Source organism: Ictalurus furcatus, chromosome 3 (genome assembly GCF_023375685.1).
Source record: "Ictalurus furcatus strain D&B chromosome 3, Billie_1.0, whole genome shotgun sequence".
NCBI lineage: Eukaryota > Metazoa > Chordata > Actinopteri > Siluriformes > Ictaluridae > Ictalurus > Ictalurus furcatus.
The window spans coordinates 4102768-4127449 of record NC_071257.1 but is presented as its reverse complement, the minus strand read 5'-3'; the positions used below and the strand labels follow the sequence as shown (position 1 = coordinate 4127449).

Sequence of the window (24682 nt, the reverse complement as noted above, 5' to 3'; positions counted from 1 at the left end):
TTGAGGAACAGAAATGGAATAACGCGTCCCTGAACAAAAAGGGGGGGGGGGGGGTCAATATTAAAAGCAACAGTGAGTATCTGGTGGCCTCCAGCTGCTTTAAGTACTACAGTCCATCTCATCCTCATGGACTGCCGTAGAGTTGTCAGTTCTTGGTGTGAGATGTTCCCTCACTCTTCCATTAAGGCATTTGCAGGTTCTCGATCACATCTGGGTTACATGTGGTTTGCCAGTGCAGGGACGATCAGCTGTCCTTCCTGTAGCCCCGTCTTAGACGTCTTACGTGACAGACATTGCAGTTTATTGCTCTGGAGACATCTGCAGTCCTCATGCCTCCCTGCAGCAGGACGACGGCATGTTCACGCAGGTGAGCAGGAACCCTAGGCGTCTTTCTTCTGGTGTTTTTCAGAGTGAGTAGAAAGGTCTCTTTAGTGTCCTAACTTATTGTAACTGTGACCGTAATCGCCTTCCGCCTGTAAACTGTTCGTATCTTAAAGACTGTTCCTCAAGTGCATGCGCGATAATCATTTATGGTTCGTTGAACAAGCATGAAAAACTACGTGTAAACCATTTCCAATAAAGATCTGTAAAGCTTGTTTGGATTATCTTTACAGTACGATATCTTTTTTTTTTTTTGCTGAGTTTATAAAGTTTCTGTGTTGTCTTGGTGGAATTCATGGATGTTTTTTTTTTATTTTTTATGCTAAGTTGCTGCAGGCAGAAATGCACAGACCTGGCCAACCCTGCCTAACCCCACCCTGACGTACATCTGGGAATATGACTGCTGTTGGTTGTCTAACGCATCTGATCCTGCTCCAGTACAGACCCCTGTGCACTACGCGTTATCGCCCCTACTGCTCTCACTAACATTACTGAGCAAAATTTGCAGTTCTTTTATTTATTTTATTTTTGTTCACAACTGAGATTTTTTTGGCGTTCTCGCGGACCGACACTGAACGCGCAGGCCGCTGTTCTTTCATCGGCGCTTTGTATCGATCACATTCTATACGCACATGCCCCTGCCTTGTCTAAATTATTCACGCACGTTAAATAGACACGGTTAATAATTAAGCAGCTGCTCTGCTGTAATTAATCTTGTGGAGCTATGTGACAGGTTGGGTGGCAGTGCAGCTGCTGACATGCCAATACCTACTTATTTATTTCTTTGTTTAGAGACCGGCTCGGAGTCAAGCGAGTTTGTTTGCGTCCTTTTAATTTAGTTTATCATTTTGTTCAAATACCGGGATTGTCTGAGTGGCACTAAAGCAACACCTTCCAACACTTACTTTCACTCGGTCGCTCATGCTAGATGTTTTATTTATTTATTTATTTATTTATTTATTTATATATATATTTTTTTGCACCGTCCTTGTGCAAGTCACGTCCTCGGTCTTTTCCTTTGAGTGAATTCCCACAATGTGAAACTTTCAAAGATGCAGAACTGAGTATTCAGTCTCTCTCTCTCTCTCTCTCTCTCTCTCTGTCTCTCTCTCCCCGAGTGTGTGATTGACAGTGCAGCCAAGCATGTCAGACACAGATTGAGTCGCCTTCACTTTTCTTTTGTCAAATCTTCCTCACGACTCATCACAAGATCAGTTACCAGCTTTTCTGTATGTGTACCTGATGCACATCCAAAAAAAAAAAAAATACCGAGATAACAACAAAGAAAACTTCAAACAAGGAGCGAACAACACTTCACAGCGCTCGCACCATAACACTACATAATATATTAGATATGACGGGAGAATTGGGTGTGTGTGAGACGGGTAGAGACAAAATAAGAAATCAATAAAAGGTCTATATTAAAGTCTGATGAACACACAGGGTCTTAATGGATATACAATTTGAAGAGTTTCTTCCTAAAACTACGGCGTCCGGCGTGGCGCGTACGCAAGGATGACTTAGCACCTGCGACGCGTTTGTTTTCCAAACTTATTTATGTATTTATCGCGCACTCGATGCAGCTCCTCACGTTGAACTTAAAGTTACGGCTGTTCTTCGGGTCGTTCCAGAAGCGCTCACGCTGGAGACTCCTTCCTTAAATGTCACTAAACCTCTCCTCACAGAGAACCCTTACCATATCAACAATTACACGCTTTTCAATGACGCACACATCTGTTCATGTGGAATATCAACCGTACATCACCCTGTAGAAGTTCTTACTCTAGAAATGATCACGTACTAGAACGAGCACGTTAATATAAACCCGTGACGTGATCTAAACCTTGCAGCTGGAACTCCGAGCTGAAAATGAATCAATAGCTTCAAACCGATCCAAATCAGGAATTCAACAGCACCGTGGTATAAGATGATATAATTATGCCGTAATTAAAGATTTTTGTTTTTGAAAATGTCATGTTAATTTTCCAGGCTTTCCTTAAAGTAAAGTAATGTATTTTTATAGACTTTAAATAACAGTAAATGTATAAAATTGTACATTGTATCACACATTGTCTATCATAGAAATGTCTTCAAGCATCATATGATATTCGTGATTATCATATTGTCCAGCAAGTGCAAATTAATACAACTGAAGGTGGGTATTAAATTTGTGGAAGCCCATTTTTTGCCAATTGCAGACAAAACACAAGCAAAATCATTCCTGTTGTGGTCATTTTGTATTTTTGATCAGTTTCTCGTGTGTGAAAACGCGCGCGCGCGTTCACACAACTTTTTAAGTGTTATATTCTTCTTGTACTTTAGTATTCGTAAATCACCCGCAACTAATTTTTACACGTAGGTGATCATATCCTACGCACAAATTAGTCCACCAGCAAATATTGGCTCCAAGCGAATTTTTGTTACTGACTTTTACTGATAGTTAGATCTCAAAAACTTTTGGTTGTGTGAGAAATTGATGTCTAATTTGCCCATAAGATACTGACTTGTACTCGAACGTATGTCTGTATTAAGTGCAAAAGGTCACGGTGAAAGACCATAGCGGCAGTCAGAACACAGCCAGACAGTGTTAATGTAGGCAGATCCACATCCATCTGTGGATCAATACTGATGCAGAGATAAACACCAGAGAACAGCTAAAAGATTGAAAAATAAGTAATAAAAAAAGACGGGGGGGGGGGAACCCAACTTCAAAATCCATTGCTCAGGCTTCAAGAGAAATAAGAAAGTAAATACAAAGCTCAAACTTGCACGGTACATCTTTTTTAAATCTTATCGCATTAATGAATAAGATTTTAAAAAATGTATTCGATCTTTTTTTTTAAAAACATTTTTTATTTTAGAAGAATTCTCACTAGTGCGCTAAAATGTGTTTAGTATAGTTCACTAGCTATGACAATGACGGTCATTTTTAATGGAGGAGCAGTTTAATGACTCCAACTGATGAACAATGAGCAGAAATGATGTATGAAATAAAAGCAGTCATAGACTCTAATTGTGTTAAGAAGGCTGGTGTGTCTAATGATGCGGCCATTATTTCAGGAATAAAGCGCTTCAGGAAGTGTTGCTGTAGGAAAATCATCAAGAATGGGATGGTGTGGTGTTATGTTTTTATTTATATAGATATTTATATATATACACACACACACACACTACTACTACCACTATGTCGGTGTCGATGTAGAAGGACGAGAAGGCGGCAGGTGAATCGGTTTCCTGTAAAATGACTTTGAGACATGTCTACTGTAGAGGATCTCAAATAGAAATGAACAGAATTACATGTAACTGTGGAAAAAAGTGCTTGTGTGATGTGTTAATAGAAAGCAGAGAGAATGGAAAACGGCATCGATTCCCGCTGGGATTTTAAAGCCTGACGTCAGTATTTTATCACCAGGAATACTGGCACGTGTATCACAAGGTCAGTGTTTTATTTCTTTATTTATTTTTATCAGGGTTTATCCATTATTCAACAGTTGATGCGTTTATCGATAGCAGGGGTTGAGTAACAGGTCGACAAAGGTGAATGGAGGCAAAGCTTTGCTAGGAGTCCAAAACAAAACACAGGCAGGATGAACTCGGAACCAAGGAACCAAGGAGCACTCTCAATAAAGTCAATGCAAGACTACAAATAAATGGACACGTAGACAAAGACTAGCCGTTTAAACAGGAAGTGGAGTTATATTTTTAACCGGGTTACAGTGCAACACTGTCGCGCCAACCTCAGGTTCACGCCCTCAATAATACGATACAGCTTCAAGTTATGAATACGTTATTTACTCGCGAGTTTTCATCTGTAGCCTTGGAGCGCTTGGGGCGTTTTCACACTCGGTCTCGATTCTCACGATCGAACCCAGGGTCGATTCCGGGTCGTTTGCTGAAGACCTACGTGACTTTTTATTCAGCTTTTGGTTTTTGGGAAAGCCTTTCAGTCAGAGCTGTTTGTTTACAGCCTGGTTAGATATAACCATGTTTTTGACGCGATTACTTACAGGTAATGGTTTCATTGGAAGGCAGTTTATTTGTTTCCGTACCGTTTTTAAAACCTGGAATATGAATTTAAATGTGGCTGCCGTGACACCGGGTTCCAATGATATTACAACGATCTGTTATTTACCAAGCACTTGTACTTGAAAACGGCATTTCTGCTCGTCCCAGCCCACTAGAACTACACGTTACCTTGAAAGCCTTATTATTATTATTATTATTTCTTTATTTTTTTGCATTATTATGTAAGTTTAATCTCATGTTCCGGATAAAACCGACGTTTCAACGAGTCTTCCATTATAAAATGTACATTTTTTTTTTTTTTTTTTTTTTTAGTTTCAATCCCACAACATTCACTCATCCCTGTGAAGTATTTGGAATATTCCGAGTCCGGAAGTTCAACAGGAAGTTGTTATTCTCAATGGTATTTTTGGGATGTTCGCCGAGGAGTTCACCAAATTATAGATTTGGAAAAGTAACTTATTCATAAACGTTATTTATGTCCTCTAGTCACAAAAAACTCAACTCTGACACTCAATGAAGAGCAAAGAAACCACGTCTAGAATACATCGAGAGATTGTGACGTCTGTTTGAATGCTTAAATGAACGTTTCTTCGCTTCGGTGCTGAAAAAACGATCGAGTCAAGATAACTCTTAAGGCTTTCGCACTCGTAGAGTCCCCCGTCAACCTGCCGAAAGTGAACCGTGGACCTGTGTTCTATGGTGGAAAATATTAAAGAGCGTGACCTTCGCTCCTACGTGCGTCTGGCATCGTTAAAACGCGCAGGATGTCGTCGTATCCGGGCGCTTTTCCGATGGAAAATGAGAGAACATAAATAATCGCCCGATCGTCTGCAGAATTCGTCTGCGATTCTTTTTATTTATTTATTTATTTATTTATTTATTTTTTATTGGCTTCATCTTGCACGGCGTGGCGTGGCAATAAACTTCGTACGGCTGCCGTTATTGCGGTTTTCAGCGAGCGTTCGTCGTGTACATAAGCAGACGAGCTCGGCGTACATGGAGAAAGTCTGCGAGTCTTCTCTCGCACCGTGTTAGATGGGATTGTTTATTTAGAAACGGGCGTCGGAGGACACGCGTGCGGTACGAGACCGGAAACGAGCGAGAGAGTGTGTAAGGAATGAGGCTGTAAAGGAGTGCTAGAGCTGATATAAATCCAGACTGGTTCACTGCAGGGACTCTCTCTCTTTCTCAGCCTGTCATTCGCTTTCTTTTTCTCTGCCTGTCATCCCTACTTGAATCTCTCGCTCTCTCTCTCTCTCTCACGCTCTCTCTAGCTGTCTTTCTCTCACGCTTACAGAGCCACACACACGTACATTGCTGTAATGTATTCTGCCCAGCGGTCTTCTATCTATAATTGCCGGGCTTTTCAACTCTGACCCGTGGCTGCTGGCATGTGTTAATTCACACTCGTTGCAGACAGACCCTCTGGGGCATGTGAGTGTGTGTGTGTGTGTGTGTGTGTGTGTGTGTGTGTGTGCTTTTTTTGTGTTGGCGACGGAAGCTTCAGAGACGCAACAAAAAGGCAGTGTGTAAGCCAAAGTGGCTTTGTCTGTCAGGGCCACAGGCTTTTGAAAGGGTCAGTGAAGGAAGCGAATTAATGAGTGCAGCTCTCTCTCTCTCTCTCTCTCTCTCTCTCTCTCTCTCTCTCTCCCCTCTTGTCCTTCTTTCGTTGGACTGATAATCCTCCCTTCTTCCATCCTGCTGTCTTTTCTTTCAGATCGTGTGACAGCGTGGAGAGATCATTTCCATGGTCTTTCTCTGCTTTTTGAAGAATTCATAACCCACTTTTTTATTTTTATTATTTTTTTTATGTATGTATTTATTTATCTATTTTAAACTCTGTTTGTCGCACAAAGACATGTACATTTTAGAGCTGTTTGAACACATGTCACACTTTAAAAACTGTTCATTTTCCAGCTGGAGCGAAAAACGTACAAATTCAAAGGTCCTGTTCTGTCCATGAAGTTATCGGTCTTCTGAAACTTAACACTCGTAAGATTTTTACCCAGAAGACACCCCTTTTTTTTATTTTATTTTATTTATTTATTTATGCCCCCCCCCCCCCCCCTCTCATTTTTGAGCTTGACCTCTTTCGGCTTTGTACGATATTAACGCGTATGTTTCTAAAATGTTTTCGTTTTTATAGTAACAACTTGCACATGATCTTTCTTGTGTGGCGGACGGTCCAGATAAAATGATTATAAATATATATATATTTTTTTAAACGTGTGTTTTGTTAAGATGAAGTTTTCTGTTTATTAAGCATTTATGGAAGGAAGGAGTCTCCAGTCTCAGCACGTTGTGACAGTCCGAGGTAAAGCTTTACCAGGACCGACGGCTTAGTGATTTGCGGTTTCTCAATGGCACGACAAGGTGCGTTTATATCTTATTACCTTCAGGAAAGCGAGGGGAAAGAAACGCCGGTGATGGAACGACTGTTTCTTATAATGTTTCTGTAATGTAAAAGTCAGGTCCAGAAGTATTTGGACAGCGACGCAATTTTCGTAATGTTTGAATCTGTACACCACCCCGATGGGTTTGACATGAAGCAAACAAGATGTGGGTTTAATTCAAAGGGTTTAACAAAAATATTGCATTAAGCGTTTAGTAATCACTTTATTTATTTATTTAAAATACAGAGTCACTACATTTCCCACAGGCTCAAAAGTAATTGGACAAACTAATAATCAAAAATATTAGGATTATTTTTCAATGTTTGGATGCAAATCCTTTGCAGTCATTGACCGCCTGGAATCTGGAACCCATGGACATCACCTAATGCTGGGTTTCCTCCCGTGACATGCTTTGCCAGGCCTTTACGGCAGTCGCCTTCTGTTGCTGCTTGTTAGTGGGTCTTTCTGCCTTCGGTTTTGTCTTCAGGAAGTAAAAAGCACGCTCAATTGGATGGAGGTCGTCGGACATTTAAGAACATTTTCAATTCTTTGTCTTAAGAAGCTCTTGGGTTGCTTTCGCTGTACGTTTTGGTTCATTATCCATCTGTACTGTGAACTGTCGTGTCGTCCCATCAGTTTTGCAGAATAATCGTCAGAATTCCTCCTGCTCCTTCTTTCAGCGGTCACGTCATCAATAAACTCCAGGGATGCACGGACATTCCGTAAAAACGGTCATGGGTGAAGGATTGCTGCGGTGTGAGAGGAATAAAACGAACACCAGGCTTTTGTTGTTGTTCTCTTCGAACAGCACGGCGTTTTTGTTTCTTAAGTGCAGTTGAAAAATTGCCAGATTGTGTAAATAAACCCACGTTTATTCCTTTAATACCTGGCGATTCGTTTCGGAAATGATGAACAGACTTGCATGGAATTGAACCGTCGCCCAGTTGACTGGCTCGTTAAGGGGCCGAGGGCGAGTGTGTGGAGTGTAATGGCATGTGATGTGTCCAGGCTTGGCTTTGTGCGACAGACAAAGTCACTGTGTGTGTGCATGAGAGTGGGAAAGAAAAAGAGAGTATTTGTGTGAGGGTGTGTGGGGGTGTGTGTGTGTGCGCACACTCACACAGATATACAGAGATGCTTCTGATTGTTCCGGGGTTGTGTGTAGCGCCTTGGTGGACACGAGGAAAGGGAAAAGGCCGATATTTACCGATTCTCTCTCTTGTGCTGTCTCTCAGTGGCGCATAAGCTGCAGACTAACTTCATGCCACAGTGAGGACTAATGAGGGAGCGAGGGTAAAGCTCGGAGTGTGTGTGTGTGTGTGTGTGTGTGTGTCGGAAGGAACGTGTTAATGCCAGGTTGAAGAGCGAAGCAGAACATTTTAAACATCTCTAATTAAAAGTCTCTTTGTTTTTCCGTTTCCTGAAGGCACTTTTAGATATACTGTGTGTGGGGGTGTGTGTGTGTGTGTGTGTGTGTGTTTAGGACTCCATTTGTATGGTGGGCTGATAGCACACAGGCTAGAGTGGTAGAGGTCTTACACGTTTTACATTTACACTCATCAAAAACTGTGATTGAGAATGCTGCAGAGGAGGTGTGTGTGTGTGCGCGCTCCTGTCCTCATCACGTTTCATATCTGCCAGCATCATCTGTTAGGCCACACACACAGACGCACACTGAAGCACCTCCACCTGCTCCTCAAACACCCCGACTCTTCACTAATGAGAGCTCTGGACCGTTGAATGTTCTGTGGGTTTATTGGAACACAGCCTCGGTCACTCCATTTTGCGAGTGGTTTGTATTCTGCACTTGTGACGACGTGCGCTCGGTCAGACCGAGTCTCCTGTTCGGAAAGAACATCACTTAACCTACATCGTCGTTGCTGCCAAGGTCAGGAGTGTTCCGCCTGCTCCTCCACCGCACCCCCGTCCCCTTGCCGAGTGATTAGGGGAAGTGGTTAAAGTTGTACTACTGTAAAATGGGGCGTGTCTAATTAAACTCCACGTTCCCTTGAATCCTGGTCATTTGTCTCTCACAGCTGTCCCTGTTCACTTCCTGACCTTCTTGAACTTTAAACTCTTCCTCTCTGATCCTACGCTGTCCGGCACAATCTCTCTCTCTCTTTTCACACCTTTGCTCTCTCACCTGTTCTCCAGCATGACTCCATTCTCACCTTGCCGTGGCTATTAGCATCCTGAAGAGAGAAAGATTGAATAGAATGAAGAACATATGCTGCTCTGTGAGGCTCAGCTCTACGTCGTGTGTGTGCGCACACACACACACACACACACACACACACTAATTTTAACCTGCACCAGCTGCTTACCTTTTCACAACTTTGTTGTAGTGCAGCAGAGGCAGGTGTGTGTGTATGTGTGTGCGGAAGGGTGGTAGAGAGACACACCCACCGAAACACACATGAGAAACAGAGACCCCGGTGCTACCAAAAGATGGAGCAAGTATTATGATCATCACTAGACGCGCCTGATTTCTGACAGCAGGATGTCTCTCTCTTTCTCTTTCTCTTTCTCTCTTTATTGCTCTCTCTTTCTCGCACACGCACATCTAAAAGAAGTCAGCTTGAAACGTACCGCAACAGAAGCTTTCTGTTCCTGTGCAGCACGGTTTCCGCCTGCTTTTATGCAAATTTTTCATTTTGAAAGAATGCCTGAACGGAAACAACAACAAACAAGCCAAAAAAAAAAAAAAGACTCCCACATATCACAAAATAACCAGCTTGGTGGAAGGTGGGAAAGTTAGCACATGCTGATGAAGAGAACACGTAAGGGATAAAACACGACAGGGCGTGCTGTTACAGGAAGATAATCAGCGATGTTACAGTAGTGTGTGATGCTGTTTTTGCGATTCCAGCATCTCCCGAAGAGGTTTATTCTTTTTGCCAGCGATTTCTGTTTTCATTCTATATTATTATTAAAGAATGACAAAATGTACTTTAAAAAAAAAACGTTTATAGTTACGTTTCATGTCGTGGACTGTCCGCGGAACAAGTTACTTCCTGTTTACACTTGTATTACAGTAGCTATAAACAGTCGTTCCGCCCTTCAGCGGGTTTAAACCCCGCCCCTTCTTCTCCCCTTTTGTTTTTTTTTTGCTGTCAATCCAACGACGCACGGATACGCTGACGCCGACGTTTTGTGGTTCCCATAGTGATGCTGTCAGCTTGGTAGGACTTGACATGATCCGTGACATGCTCTTTGAGAGAGCCGAAAACAGACAGAGTGCTCGTCAGTAGCCTGCTGCTTTGCTCTTTTTCTTCTCCTCACATTCATTTTTGTTTTTCTGTTCTCTTGCATTCCTGCCCTGTCTCGCCCTGTCAATCTGAGAACAAGATCTTAGCCAAGGCTGGAGCTTTATCTGTGTTTGACCATTTCTTGTGCTCTCTCTCTCTGTGTGTCTCTCTCTCTCTCTCTTTCTACCTGTCTGTCTCTCTCTCTCTGTCTGTGTCTCTCTCTCTTTTTCTCTCTCTCTCTTTCTACCTGTCTGTCTCTCTCTCTCTTTTTGTCTCTCTCTGTGTCTCTCTCTTTCTGTGTCTCTCTCTAACTCTCTCGCTTTCTCTCTTTCTCTCTCTGTCTCGTGTATTCAGCTTGGTTTGCATTCAAGGCCTCCCTCTCTGACTGGCAGGACTGTGTGTTTCCGTCTGTGTTGATCATTTCTGTCTGCGATAGCTGTTTAAAATAAATTAAAAATCAATTCGCTCAAAGATCATTCGGTTCGGTTGGCCTGACCCCTTACCCAATTTCCCAATGTAACAATCATTATATGTTCCTCATATGCTTTTGTTTGTTTTGCCATGTGCCATTGCTTTAGTTCTCCTCTCACCTTCGTCCCTGTTCCGTCATTGGTCCGTTGCCCTATCGTGCGCACCTGTTCTGTGTTCTTGATTCGTTTTTTTTTTTCTTTTTCTCTATTTACCGTACATCCCATGTCTCCCGAGTATGTTTGCGCAGTCGCTTTGGTTAATGCATTGTCCTGTTCTATTCCTGTTGAATAGTCAGTTCTGATTGGTCAGAAGGTGGCATTCGTTTATTTTTATAACGGCAGATGTGACCGTAGTGCTGCCTGCAAGGCAGATCGCGGGTTTATATTAACACGCGTGTTCTAATAATTGTTCCTATAGTAACAGCTCAATCACTGGACATACAAGCTGCACAATCGACATAATCCGAGCGTAATAATCAAAAACGAATGAAAGAGTGTGTTGTAATCATTGACATGCTGAAGCTATCTTTCAGCAGATGTTTACGTAACCTCAGTTAGTTTTCCACCACAAGAAAGTCCTCAGGGCAGAGAACTTTACGAGTCGGTGTTTCTCACAAGTTTGCTTTTTTGTTGTTGTCTTTTTAACTTCAAGAAATAATAATAATAATAAAGAAAAGAGGCACTGGTGTGGGAGCTGTTGTTTACAGCTGCCGTAACGCAAGTGATGACGACAACTACGTCGTCATGTAGATAAACATCTATGAAATGTATCGCTGCCTTTCTTTGTATTGACCTACACTATGGACTCTGATGGTTGTATTCGCCATAATAAAGCACACGCCTCGTTTATCCGCATGTCACAGTACCGATGATGGAAGTATTAAGAGATTCGCATAACCTTAAGCGGAGGTCATTCTCCCTATTGTCGGGAGTTTCAATTCCGACTGTATTTTAGCCGACTGTGGCCAAGAGTCCGAGAGAGCGTAATTGGTCTGCCTATCTCCCCTGTCAATCTCTGCCGTCTGTGTGCTGGTGTATACCGAAGAGGGCAGTTAGTGCTGTCCTCCAAGTTTATCTCCCTTGAGACGTTACACGGGCAGCAGTTTGATAAGATGCCGAGTCTGGCTGTGTGTGCGAGCCTTTAGCCGCTGAGATGAGACGGGCAGCTAAGACCAGACTACGCTTACATGCACATCAAATTCAGGCCTTGTCCCTCGTCTGAGTCGATCAAATCCTTACGCTTGCCCGTTTTACCTGCTTCCAACTCATCAACTTCGAGAACTAACTGTTCACTTGCTGCCTAATAAATATATCCCACTCCGTGACAGGTGCCACTGTAGCGAGATAATCATTCGGTACGTTTCCACGGACGACAATAATCCGATATTAACCCGATTAAGACGATACTCTGATTAAGAAACTAGCATGTAAACAGCGATTATTGATGACCTTAATCCGATTGAAGTCATACTCGAAGTAAACACAAATGGAATTAAGACGCGTGGAGTATTCCTGTTTTAGTCGCATTATCGACGTGCGTTACAGACATGTACACACCTTAATCACACTATTAACGTCGTGTGCGAGTTTTCACCGCATTGTGCGACAGGACACGTACACACATGGCAGCGCTCAACCGTTTGACGGCAAACGAGAGAGCACGGCCGCGTTCGAAACCGCGTACTTACCTGCTACAGTATACAGTAGGCGAAATACACGTCTGAGCTACTATATAGTAGGTAAATACGCGGTTTGGGACGCAGCCCACGGCTTCAAGCGGTCCTCTAGTTGTACGTACAGCACGACGAATCATTAACTGCACTCGAAGCTTTCGTGAAATTAAAAATAAAACACCCAAAACTGTATACGGTTCCATAACGAAGACGGCCCGTATGTCGATAGGTGAAATTCTGGAGGGACGTCGGACGGCGTGACGTGGGGACGTAATGACGTGTGCCGTTAATCGATCCATGTTCTATAACGTAAAACAGGAACATGAAAGGAATATTCTAAAAGCGACTCATGTAAACACCTTAATCAGAATATTGTCTTAATCAGAATAAGGTCAATAATTAGGTTATTGTTGTCCGTGTAAACGTAGTCATTGTTATTCACGTCACCTCTCAGGGGATTTAATGTTATGGCTGATTGGTGTACAGACTGCTTTAAAAAAAAAAAAAAAAAAAAAAAAAAGTAAAAAGAAAGAAATCGACCTGAGTGTACTAAGTTTAGTTTTGAATCAAAGTTGATAACTTTCCAACTTTCATGCATGTGTAAGAAGAGAAGTGTTTCAGTCCTCTAGGCGGTCCTGCTGCTTTGAGATGGACCACCTGGGAAAAGAGAGCGAGAGAGAAAGGGAGGAGTAACAAAGGAGGAGGAGAAGTGAGGGATTTTGCCCTTGGCATTGTAAGACTGTATCTGCTGCTTTTCTACTAATTTGCCCTTGGCTTACAACCCTTCAAGCGAAACTGCAGCTCTCAGATGCCTCGCGTTTTAAACGAGTCTAATACAGAGACGAAGCGTTAGCTGATGGAGACGAGAACCCGAGAGAGAAAGAGAATGACTTATTGATGGAGCGAGCGGTGATTTTGGATTGTTATGGTGATAAATGTCAGCACATAAGCGATATAGTTGTTTGTACCTTGTTACATTGAGGCCTTTCGGTGAAGACTTTTTCTTTCTTTTTGTTTTTTTCCTCCGGTTGCTGGTGTTCTGCCAACATTTGAGCTGCTACAGATGAGACGATGGAAGATATCAAAATCATGTAATATTGAGCTGATAAAAACCCGTACAAGTATTTGCTTACATATGGACCGTATATATTCAGGTGAAGCAGGTCTTCTGTACCACATGACACATGACTCTATCTGTCTCTCTAACTCTCTCTCTCTCTCCCTATCGGTTTCTCTTTCTATGTCTTTCTCATCCACTGTTTTTCTCCCTCTCACTCTGTCAGTCCCTCTCTCTAGTACAGTCTCTCTCTCCCCCTCACTTCATCTCTCTCTCTTTCTGTGACTCTGTCCCACTCAGTGTCTGTCTCCCTCTCTCCTTCTATCTCACTCCATCTCTCTTGCTCTTTCACTCACTCACTCTGTCTGTCTCCTTCTGTCTCTCTCTGGCGGGTCTGTCTCTCACTCACTCTCTGTCTCTCTTGCTCACTCTCCCTTACTTACTCAGCCTCTCACCCACTGTCTATCTCTCTCACCCACAGTCTGTCTCTCTCATTCTGTCTCTCTTGCTCACTCTGTCTCTCACTCACTGTCTGTCTCTCTCCCTTTGTCTCTCTCACTCACTCTGTCTCTCTTGCTCACTCTCCCTTACTTACTCCACCTCTCTCACCCACGGTCTGTCTGTCTCTCTCACCCACGGTCTGTCTGTCTCTCTCACCCACGGTCTGTCTGTCTCTCTCACCCACGGTCTGTCTGTCTCTCTCACCCACGGTCTGTCTGTCTCTCTCACCCACTGTCTGTCTCTCTCACTCACTCTCTGTCTCCCTTGCTCACTTTGTCTCTTACTGTCTCTCTCTCTCACTCACTGTCTGTCTCCCTCCCTCTGTCTCTCTTGCTCACTCTCTCACTCACGATCTGTCTCTCTCCTTCTGTCTCTCTCTCTCTCTCACTCACTGTCTGTCTCCCTCCCTCTGTCTCTCTTGCTCACTCTGTCTCACTCACGGTCTGTCTCTCTCCTTCTGTCTCTCTCTAACTCACTCTGCCACTTTGTCCCCCTCTCCTTCTCCCACTCCATCTCCCCTTCTCTCTCTCTCTCTCTCTCTCTCTCTCACTCACACACACACACACACACACACACACACACACATTCTGTCCTTGGGGCCGATTTGGCTGTACTCTGTGTTGTTTGGACAGGCTCATCCTGATCCACTCACCCTCATCCTGTCTAATCACAGCCTGTTTGAGACTTGGCCACCAGACTGCATTTTGTGTGTGTGCGTGTGTGTTTGTGTCTGTGTGCGTGTGAGTGTGCGTGCACATGCACAATTGTTCAGTTGTGTGGTTTCTTGATTAAATGGGTGTGTGTGTGTGTCCACGCATACTGCATGCTTCTGGACACGCAGAGCTCTGAAGTTAACATGTGTGTGTGTTCTGTCTGATTAAACTTGGATTAAAGTTGTTGATCCCCTGAGCAAGCAAATGAATAACAAAACATTTACGCCTCTCTTTATTCTACTCTGATGAAATCACACAGCGTACGCGATGATCTCTTTCTTTCTTTACATGTTAAAAATGACTCAAAGTGCATAAGAACCCAATGCAGGTAGGAATTCAAATTTAGACTCGCTCCGACCTTCTGGACTGTCCAAAGCAAAGTGTATTTATTTGTTTAAAGCGTTGCTCGATAGGATGTCTGTCTGATTTTAGGCTCATGGAGCTGCTCCAGCTTAATTTAGTGTTTTAATTAAACTCGTACATCTACCTCGACCTTGACTTGGTCATGCCTTACGATAACGGTCATGCGATGCCACGCGATCGACCTCGGTTATGTTCCTGTGAGATGAAACGAGGATGGAAGGGAGCAGGATCGCTTCTCATTTTGCAACATTAATTCCAAGATTACAGTCTCTGTCGTTATCTCCTCTTCTCATTTGTCCAACTCCTTTAATCGGTTCCTGTCCGGAGCGCTAAAACCGTTGCCGCTCGTTTGTTTCGTCAAACGGATTTCTTCCCGTCAGACGATATATGACATGATAGGATATACGCCCGCTTTACTTTGCGTCACCCAGACGAGAAGCCCGTGTGTACGTACGTTACGGTACAGGATATACGAATGTATACGTTTAATATCGTAGGCTCTGTATCTACTATTAAACCGTGTATTTGTCCAGTACGTGTAAAAGCAAGATAAAGCAGCTGTTTTGTCTGTAAAGGAAAAATCTAATATCGTGAGAGCATTTGAGCGATCCCTATCTGTCCGTGGCACATGATGAGAAAACGACGAGATGACAGCCGGAGATGAAGAAAAATGTCCCTGCGCCCTTCATTTGAAATTCAATATAAATACTACGGTGAGAGCTGCTGCTTGTCTGTATGCATGAATGCATCTGATGAAGCACCTGACCTTATCAGTCATGCTTACATGTGTGTTAACAGATATCAATTCGATTTCCTTCCTGGGGGATTTAAAAAAAAAAAAAAAATTCTTTATTTTTACCAAGTTGGCAACCCGAGTTGGAAAGTTATGTGGATATTTACGCTGGGAAAGTTCGTTGTGTTTGGAGTCGGGTAACGCGCATGAGTTTCCCCATTCCGATTACGCAAATTCCTACGTCCATCACTGCCAGATTTTTCTTGAGTGCCTTTAAACACAAGCACTTTGCATTCATCCGGTTTCCGTACCGCTTATCCTACACAGGGCCGCCCGAAGAAGCCTATCCCAGGGGACTCGGGGCGCAAGGCGAGGGACAACCTGGACGGGGTACCAACCCGTTGCACGACACAATTGCGCGCACACACCTGTTCACACACTACAGACAATTTAGAGATGCCAATACGTGTCTTTCGAACTGGGGGAGGAAACCCGCAAAGCCCAGGGAGAACATGGGTTCTCAAGGTGGAGGCGCGACTCAAACCCCACAACCCTGGAGGCCAGAGTGCCCCCCCCCCCCTCCATCTTCCCTTCTCTCTCTCTCGTTCTCACTCTCTTTCTCTCGCTCTCTCTTTCTCTCTCTCTCTCTCTCTCTCTCTCTCTCACTCACACACACACACACTCCCCCCCCCCCACCCCCCCCAGCACGTTCCTTTAAGCCAAAATTTTATCCATCAAATAATCGGTCCTTCAGATGAGCAATGTAGACATTGTTGATGGGTGTTATCACTTTGCCTCCCTCTTCAGATTGAGTCATGTGTATGCTTCAGTACCCAATGTTAATTGTTGCCACGTCTTAATGACTAATACCTGCTGTTGACTCAATTAGTAAAGTCCTCCGTGAGTCCTCTTCCAGTTCTTCCGATAAATAAAAGCATCACTGATGGATGCTATACGGCTTTGGTAGTGCAAAGCAGACATTTTGTCCTTAAAACTCCCACAAGCGCACAGATAAAGTTGTCTTGGAATAGCCGGCAGCAGCCGAAGCTGTCGGAGTGAGCTTCCCTAAGTGGAGCTGATGGCTGTCACTGACTCGGCTGTTTAATGCCAATAGCTGTGTTCATCTGACAGCCGATCTGTATTGAGTCATAGTGATAGGTATCGACTCAGCAAAACTACCTTCAGTCCTTCAGCATCTCCAGCAGCCCTTAACGTAGTGGTGTGGGCGGTTTTCCGAGTTACACCGTGCTCTATCCATTAAGTGTTATCCACCGTTCGTACAATTACGAACACACAGCGTACGTTACGTACATGCTACCAGCTACGCTGTGTTTGTTTTTATCAAGAAAAAAACATAACTAGTGTCACAATAACGTCAGGGGTGGTGTCGGTCGGAAACAGTTGGCCCAGCTGTATTTACAACACAACTGAGACTGGGGCGGTGAACGATCGTTGCCATTAAACCCTTTTTTTTTTTTTTTTTCTTTGTCTTTTTTTTTTTTTTGCTGTGCAGAGCTACAGGCTGCACTGTGGATCAGGATTTTAATTACAGTTCACAGAAAGTGTGGAATTTTAAACACGTTTCTATGGCGTTTACACTTCACTTTGTGTGCATGTGAAGAACATGACGTGTAAGACGAGTCTCTGTGAGATAGTGTGGATGATGTTTTGGTTAAAAGGGAATCTGTTCTCGGTGAGAAAATTGCTTCAGAAATACATTCAAGGTATTCAATTCAGTTGTCCTACCCATTCCTTCCCAGTGCTGCAGAAAGTTTGACCAATCCCACCCCCTGCTGAAGAAATGCCCCCACCAGCCCCCCCCTTCCATTTTTTAATATGTATTTATTTTCTCCCTACTTTAGTCTTGGCCAATTCTCACCCACCAGTCAGATGTCCCCGATCATACAACAGCTACCAACAAGGGAGGGTGAGGGCTATTCTGCGAGACACACGAAGTCAGCCAACCGCATCTTTTTGAACTGCTGCTTGTGCTGTGTTTGTTCAGCACTGTGCATGAGCTCACAGAAGCCCACGATTGGCTAGTGTCACTCTAATAAGAGAGCATGGCCAGTTTAGCTCTCTTTGACTCACGTCCACGGTCCACGGATGGCTTTGACATCAGAATTGTGATCTCTGGATGGTAGGCGAACGCTATTGAGTGAACTACTTCCGAGGGAACTCCCATCCCTGCACGCGCCTGCAGAAAAGCTGACCAATCCCACCTGCTCCCATAGAACGTTTAACCAATCCCACTCTTTCCTGAAGGAAATCTGACCAATCGCACCAACTCCCGCCAAAAGTTTGACTAATCCCACCCTTTCCTAAGGGTTTCTGACCAATCCTCAGCACATCTGGAGAATGTCTGACCAATCTGCCTTCTCCGAAAGAATTCTGACCAACCCGTTCTACTTGAGTATAAAGTTTTAACAATCCCACCCTTTCCCCAAAGGAATTCTGAAACCCACCTGCTCACACAAAGTTTAACCAATCCCAGTCTTTCCCAAGGGAAATCTGAGCAATCGCGCCAACTCCCGCCAAAAGTTTGACTAATCCCACCCTTTCCCGAAGGATTGTTCTCCGATCCTCCCACTCCTGCAGAAAGTTTTACCAATCCCAACCTCTCCCGAAGGAATTCTGACCAATCCCGATTGCACCTGCAGAATGTCTGACCAATCCATTCTGCTTAAGTACAAAGTATGACCAATCCCAACCTCTCCCAAAGGAATTCTGACCAATCCCACCTGCTCCCACAGAAAGCAGAAACCCTACTCCATCTGCAGTTTGTACTCGAGTTTTGTTTGTACCTGGTTTCTACTGAACTTGGTCTTATTTCCCAAAATATAAACAAATTAGTCATTAAAACCACCGCAACCAGAAAAAGAAAAAGAAAATAAGCCTGCCCCGTGACCTTTTTTGGGTCCTGCAAATTAGACTGACTTGATTAAACCCTTCAGCTATCCAACACTAATCTGAAAAGCTGGTTATCAAGGGCCACATGTCCATATTCTGATTTGGTTTTCATGATTATCCAGGTTTTCATAGAAGTCAATCTGTCTTTCTCTCTTTCTGTGCCTTTGCAACATGGGCGAAGTTTATCTCATCTTATGAAGTGAAGCAGTCATTTGGCTCCTCACTAGTTTACTTTATGATTTATGCCAAGGCACCAAGGAGGTCAGGGAAATTGGAGACGGATAGAGGAGAGAGATAAAGCGAGGAAAGAGGACGGCAGAATGCTCCAGAAAAGATGGTGAAAAAGGTACGACCCAGAGCGCAGTGATTCCCCCAGGGGTGCCAGGTGCAGGTGGAGCTCGCTCTTGTTGAGCATTCTGGGTGGATTTTGGAGTGTAGGCATGCATAATGTGCCATTAATAAAACAATATAATAAATATGACAAATAATATCATAAATATGACATGAAAACTGCCTTTATTCATAGACAATTTTTTAAACTTGCTGTTTATCTACTTGGTGAGATCTTTGCATAAAGCCTAGTTTAGAAAGGTAATAAAATATTTATAATATATATACAGGTACATTTAAAAAATGTCTTGAATATCGTGGAAAAGTTCATTTTTTTGCGTAATCTAATTCCAAAAGTGGAACTTTCATATATTCTAGGTTCATTACACATAAAGTGGAATATTTCAAGCCTTTTTTTTTTTTTTTTTTTTTTAAATCTTGATGATTACGGCTTACAGCTCATGGAAATCAAAAATCCAGTGTCTTAAAATATTAGAATAAAGAATTTATAATGCAGAAATGTCGACCTTCTGAAAAGTATGTTGATTCATGCGTTCAGTACTTGGTCAGAGCTTCTTTTGCAGAGAATTTGAATTACTCTGTCAATGCGGCGTGGCATGGAGGCAGTCAGCCTGTGGCACTGCTCAGGTGTCCCAGGTTGCTCCGATAGCGGCCTTCAGCTCGTCTGTATTGTTAGGTCTGGTGCCTCTCATAGATTCTCTAGACCAGGGGTGTCCAAGCTTATCCGGAAAGGACCGGTGTGAGTGCAGGTTTTCATTCCAACCAATCAGAAGCCACACTGGCCATTTGCGGATAAGATTGGACGCTCCTGCTCTATGGGGTTCGGGTCAGGTGAGTTGGCTGACCAATCAAGCACAGTAATACCACGGTCAGCAAACCAGTTACTAGTAGTTTTGGCACTGTGGGCAGTCCATCCGTCCATCTTCTATACCGCTTTATCCTTTTCACTTTTGACAGGGTGCCAATCCATCGCAGGGCACAATCACATATACATTCATACACCTACAGACACTTGAGACATGCCAATCAACCTACCATGCATGTCTTTGGACTGGGGGAGGAAACCGGAGTACCCGGAGGAAACCGGGGAGAAAATGCAAACTCCGCACACATGGGGCCGTGCTGGGAATCGAACCCCCGACCCTGGAAGTGTGAGGCGAACGTGCTAACCACTAAGCCACCGTGCCCCCCCCCCACTTTGGGCAGGTTTCTGTGAAGAAAAAAAAAAAATGAAGTTTGGTTAAATCCTGATATTTCATCTCTTTTGGCTTTTTGCCACAATTTAGCCATCGATGGGTTTTCCTAGATCGCCGCCCAAGAAAAAGAGGATGTCAGGTGATCCTGATCACGTTCTGTAGTTTCATTCACTTGTTTTTATGCAGAACCTCCTGATTAAAAGTTGGTTCGCTTGCTCCGCTGTGTGAATGTTTATATCGGCAAACTTCCCAGTGTGTCGATATCGAATCAATTTCAGCTTCTAGTCCAGCTTTCTGCTTTGTTCTCCATTTTGTTTCTCTTCTTTCACTCCTCCCTGACATCCCTGTTTCAGCCTGCTGATCTGTGACTGGACTGGCTGTGATAACCTGCAAAGAGAGAGAGCGAGGGAGAGAGTGAGAGAGAGAGCTAGCTGTGTTTATTTTCAGACTTGGATAGATGGCTGGATGAACAGCGAGGATGGAGAGCGAGAGAGAGAGAGATGGAGGGTGTTCACTGCTGGCTGGAGTTGTACACACTGGGAAATAGTCATTATTCATCATGCAAATGAAGCACAAGCTGCCCTAAGCACGAATGGACACACACACACAGGTCCTTACATTGCTCATTCACTCTCTACTCATAGTAGCTCCAAGAATCTGTGAGACTGAAATAAGAGGTTGAAGACTGAGGATTATTATTATATATTATTACGAATAACAGTATTAAGACCATTTTGTCGTCAAATATCAGTATTAAAAATTTCATTATGAAATGTACATACATCTTTTTCCATGCTCAGCTGTAGATATGAGATTTAGGCTATTAGGTTGGCTATTTAAAAACTGAAAAAAATAAATGGCTTTTTTTTGTTTGTTGCTATAATTATGGTAATTATTTATGTCCTTACCACTTTTGATGGAGGGAAGTTCATATTCGTTGCTTGCGGTATGTACAGTACATGCAAGTCCGTGTGCCATGGTTAGAGTCCGGTTCTGGTTCACGAACGGAAAGACGACTGCTGTGATTTTGATAAAATCCCACATAAAGAATGCTGATTTGTGTTTGAAATCAAATTTTGCACACAGTTAGTGGGTGTGTTGTGGGTGATTTTATGAAGTAGTAAGAGACAACGATATTTTTTAAATGCGTTCTTTTACATGTGCGATTTATGTTCTCGAGAGCCACGGTGCTTTTGATCTCTAAGAATCCCAGAAGAGAAACTGAAACCAAAAAAGCCCGTCAGAGGTGACGAGTCAGGTCGGGAAACTGTTCAAAATACAATATAAAACAGAAATGTGTAAATATGCGTGTGCATTATGAAATGCGAACGGAAACCTTTTCACCCTTGCTGTTGGCATCGGGAAGTGCAGATGTGCAACAAATATGAGACCGCCATTACCCGGCATGAAGAATATCATAAATGGGAGAAATTTTCAAATTGCACGTATTCAAAATGGTTTCGTTTCCACTTGCAGTCTAGTGGCTTAGTACACCACATTTGAGTGCAAAATTAATAAATACTTTTAGAAACAGGCGAAATGACATATTTATCAAGGAAACCGTGCAAAATACACGTGCTATTTCTCCTTGTAGACACTGTTATTTATTATTTGTTGGGTTTTTTATTAAAATGTTTTTTTTTTTTTTGCCCTTTTTAGACACGCAAGTAAATCAGGGCCAGAGAGGTGAGCAGTGTCTAGGACTAGCCTCAGTTTGCAGAATGCTGAAGTTGTGTTAATGGAGTGATCGAGTGAAAAGACGAGATACCAACAAGACCGCGGATCACTAGAGCATGACATCTGTTTTTCTTTATCAGCCGAGTGAGGCTGAGTTTCTGTTTTTCCATCCAAATCCATGCTGTCCTGGTTCCTCTCACTGCTGACTACGTTTACACGGACAGCAGTAATCTAATTATTGACCATATTCTGAATAAGACAATATTCTGATTAAGGTGTTTACATGAGTCGCTTTTAGAATACTCCTTTCATGTTCCCATTTTACATGTTATAGAACATGGAGCGATTAACGGCACACGTCATTACGTCACCGCGCCACGCCGTCCCTCCAGAATTTCACGTATCGACATACGGTCCGTCTTCGTTATGGGACCGTATACAGTTTTGGGTGTTTTATTTTTAATTTCACGAACGCTTCGAGTGCAGTTAATTATTCGTCATGCTATACGTGCAAATAGACGACTGCTTGAAGCCGTGGGCTGCGTCCCAAACCGCGTACTTACCTACTATATAGTATATACAAATATATGTATTTCGCCTACTATATACTGTACTAAAATGCGGTGGAAACTCTCACACGACGTTAATAGTGTGATTAAGGTGTGCACATGTCTGTAACGCACGTCGATAATGCGACTAAAACAGGAATACTCCACACGTCTTAATTCCATTTGTGTTTACTTCGAGTATGACCTTAATCGGATTAAGGTCATCAATAATCGCTGTTTACATGCTAGTTTCTTAATCAGAGTTTCGTCTTAATCGGGTTAATGTCAGATTATTGTCGTCCATGTAAACGTATAGAGCGTCTTGATGGCCTAACTATATTAAAAATGGTTGTCCAAACTTGGTCCTAAAAGGACAGTAAAGCGATTCTTTCTCGTTCTCCCTGTGTAAAGCTTTTTGGTTCCAGGTGACATTTCCTTTACTGGCTTAAAATGTTTGATGCACCCAAATTGTACGGCGCTGGTGCTTTTTGCAAATAGCACTGACCACACACACATTTTCACCTCATTCCGACAATAGTCGACAGCGCCGGGTGCAATTTATACAAAGTGTTTCCTTTCAGAATTGTTATTTTTCGAAGGGGGAGAACGCTGATTCGTGGTGAAATTGGTGGTTCTGTATACGGTTTCTATCCTGATTCGGTAGGAACCCAGACTAGCGACCAGCCCACAGCAATTTCAGTGTCGCAAGGTGAAAAATTGCCATCCGGTTTAATCCTGGGTCACACCAATTAGTAACAGCCACGTTGCTTCACTTCTCATTTGCATGAACTTTTAATCTCGTCGTTTTTGCAGTCTCGGCGTAGTCCGCGTTAAATGGTCCACGCAGTCGGTAATTAAAAACACAGCATCAGTAATTATTGTCCGCCTTGATAAATAGGAACAACTGGTCCATCGCACCATCCCTTTCATCTTATACTAGGGTCTTAAAGCCCCTGGAGCCTGTTCGGTAAACTGAGACAGTCCATATTTTAATGCAATAATATTGTTAGCACAGAATAGTTTGGAGCTAATTGAGGTGTCGGGGTTAAACGTCGTAGTTCTGATTTATAATTTTATATTTGTTTTATATCAGTGCAACAGAGGATTAGATATTCTTTATACACTCACTTTAAGTCCTCTCGTGCTGTGGATTCACACCTCGAACACACACATGCTGCTGCCGTTAAGCTATAATGGGCCTTGCCCTTGAGCCTCCCGCTCGCTCTCTCTCACTCACTCACACACACACACACAAAGCCAAGAATTCGCTTCACATCTGCAGGCTGTATTCACAGAAAAATAATCTTATCCAGCCTCTGAGAGTTTGCAACTCTGTTGGTACCTTGCAGTTCCTAGGTAAAAGTTTCTTCCTAAAACCTATTCACCTATTAACAACCGAGAGGAACTAGGGAACCAGGTGAACCGCTTCCTAAACTGAGAGAGTAAGGCCTTTTATATAAGCACAGCACGTTTATAGTTTTGCAGTAGCACTAAACAGTTCGCCTCTAATCGAGGTTTCAGGTGTATATTAAACGCGCTAGACGTCTATATTAAATTGTGCGTGCATACCAAAAGATACAGAAATAGCAGAATATATTCCTGGCATCTGTTTTAACACAGGACGTCACACTACTAAAAAATTAACAGTTTAATTAAAATCGTGTGCAGCTGTGTTATTTCCATATTTGAGTAGCACATGCGGGTAGAGCTGAAGGAGGAATTTCTGTATAACTGCTGAGTTCAGGATTTTGAATAAGTGAGAGAAATCCATCGTACTCTGCCAGTCATCAATAAAGCGTTCGAGGTAACGCAGGCCTCATTTTGCTAGTAATAGTGGTAATTAATTAGTGCCATGTAATCAGACCACCCTCCGATTTACTGTCGAGAATAAGAAACGCTGCCTTGTTTTAGACCCAAATTAGTCTGAACTGAAATGATTTTCCCCCCCTTTGTCCTTTTCTAAGGTTTATTTCTAATATTTTTTCTTAAATTTTTGAGGCTGTACTTTCTCTATAGGTCAATATGTAACCCTAGCTTACATATGACAAGTCACTAGCCTAAACTAGCTGAGCAGAAATGAAATAAAGCGTTAATCAAGGTGAAAATTGGTTTACGTTTGGTTTACATGCTACATGGTGGGGTTTGTATTGGCTTCAGTGGCTGCTTAGCAAAACAAGCTACCTAGTGTATGTGCTATGTACCTATGAGAGGCACAATCGATGTCTGTCTGCTCTTTCCTTCCCAGCTTTATTTCGCTCTGTAATGTCTCGATACACATTTAATGAGAGGTCATGTATGAAATCACAGATAAGGTTTTTTTTCTCCAGACACTAAAAGGGATCTAATTGCAGATAGGATCTAGAGTTGAGGAGCCTATGTGTATTTTGGTGTCATGTATTAGGAGAGATTTTGGTCGCTAAATGTGGCTTGGAGAAACATTTA

The 24682-nt window shown here is 43.0% G+C and overlaps 1 protein-coding gene across 1 annotated transcript in view; it reads left to right on the top strand.

The window, feature by feature from the left end:
• Nucleotides 1-24682, top strand: part of LOC128605214 (MAM domain-containing glycosylphosphatidylinositol anchor protein 1) — a 192346-nt gene that overhangs the window by 25452 nt on the left and 142212 nt on the right. The gene's annotated exons all lie outside the window — the stretch shown is intronic.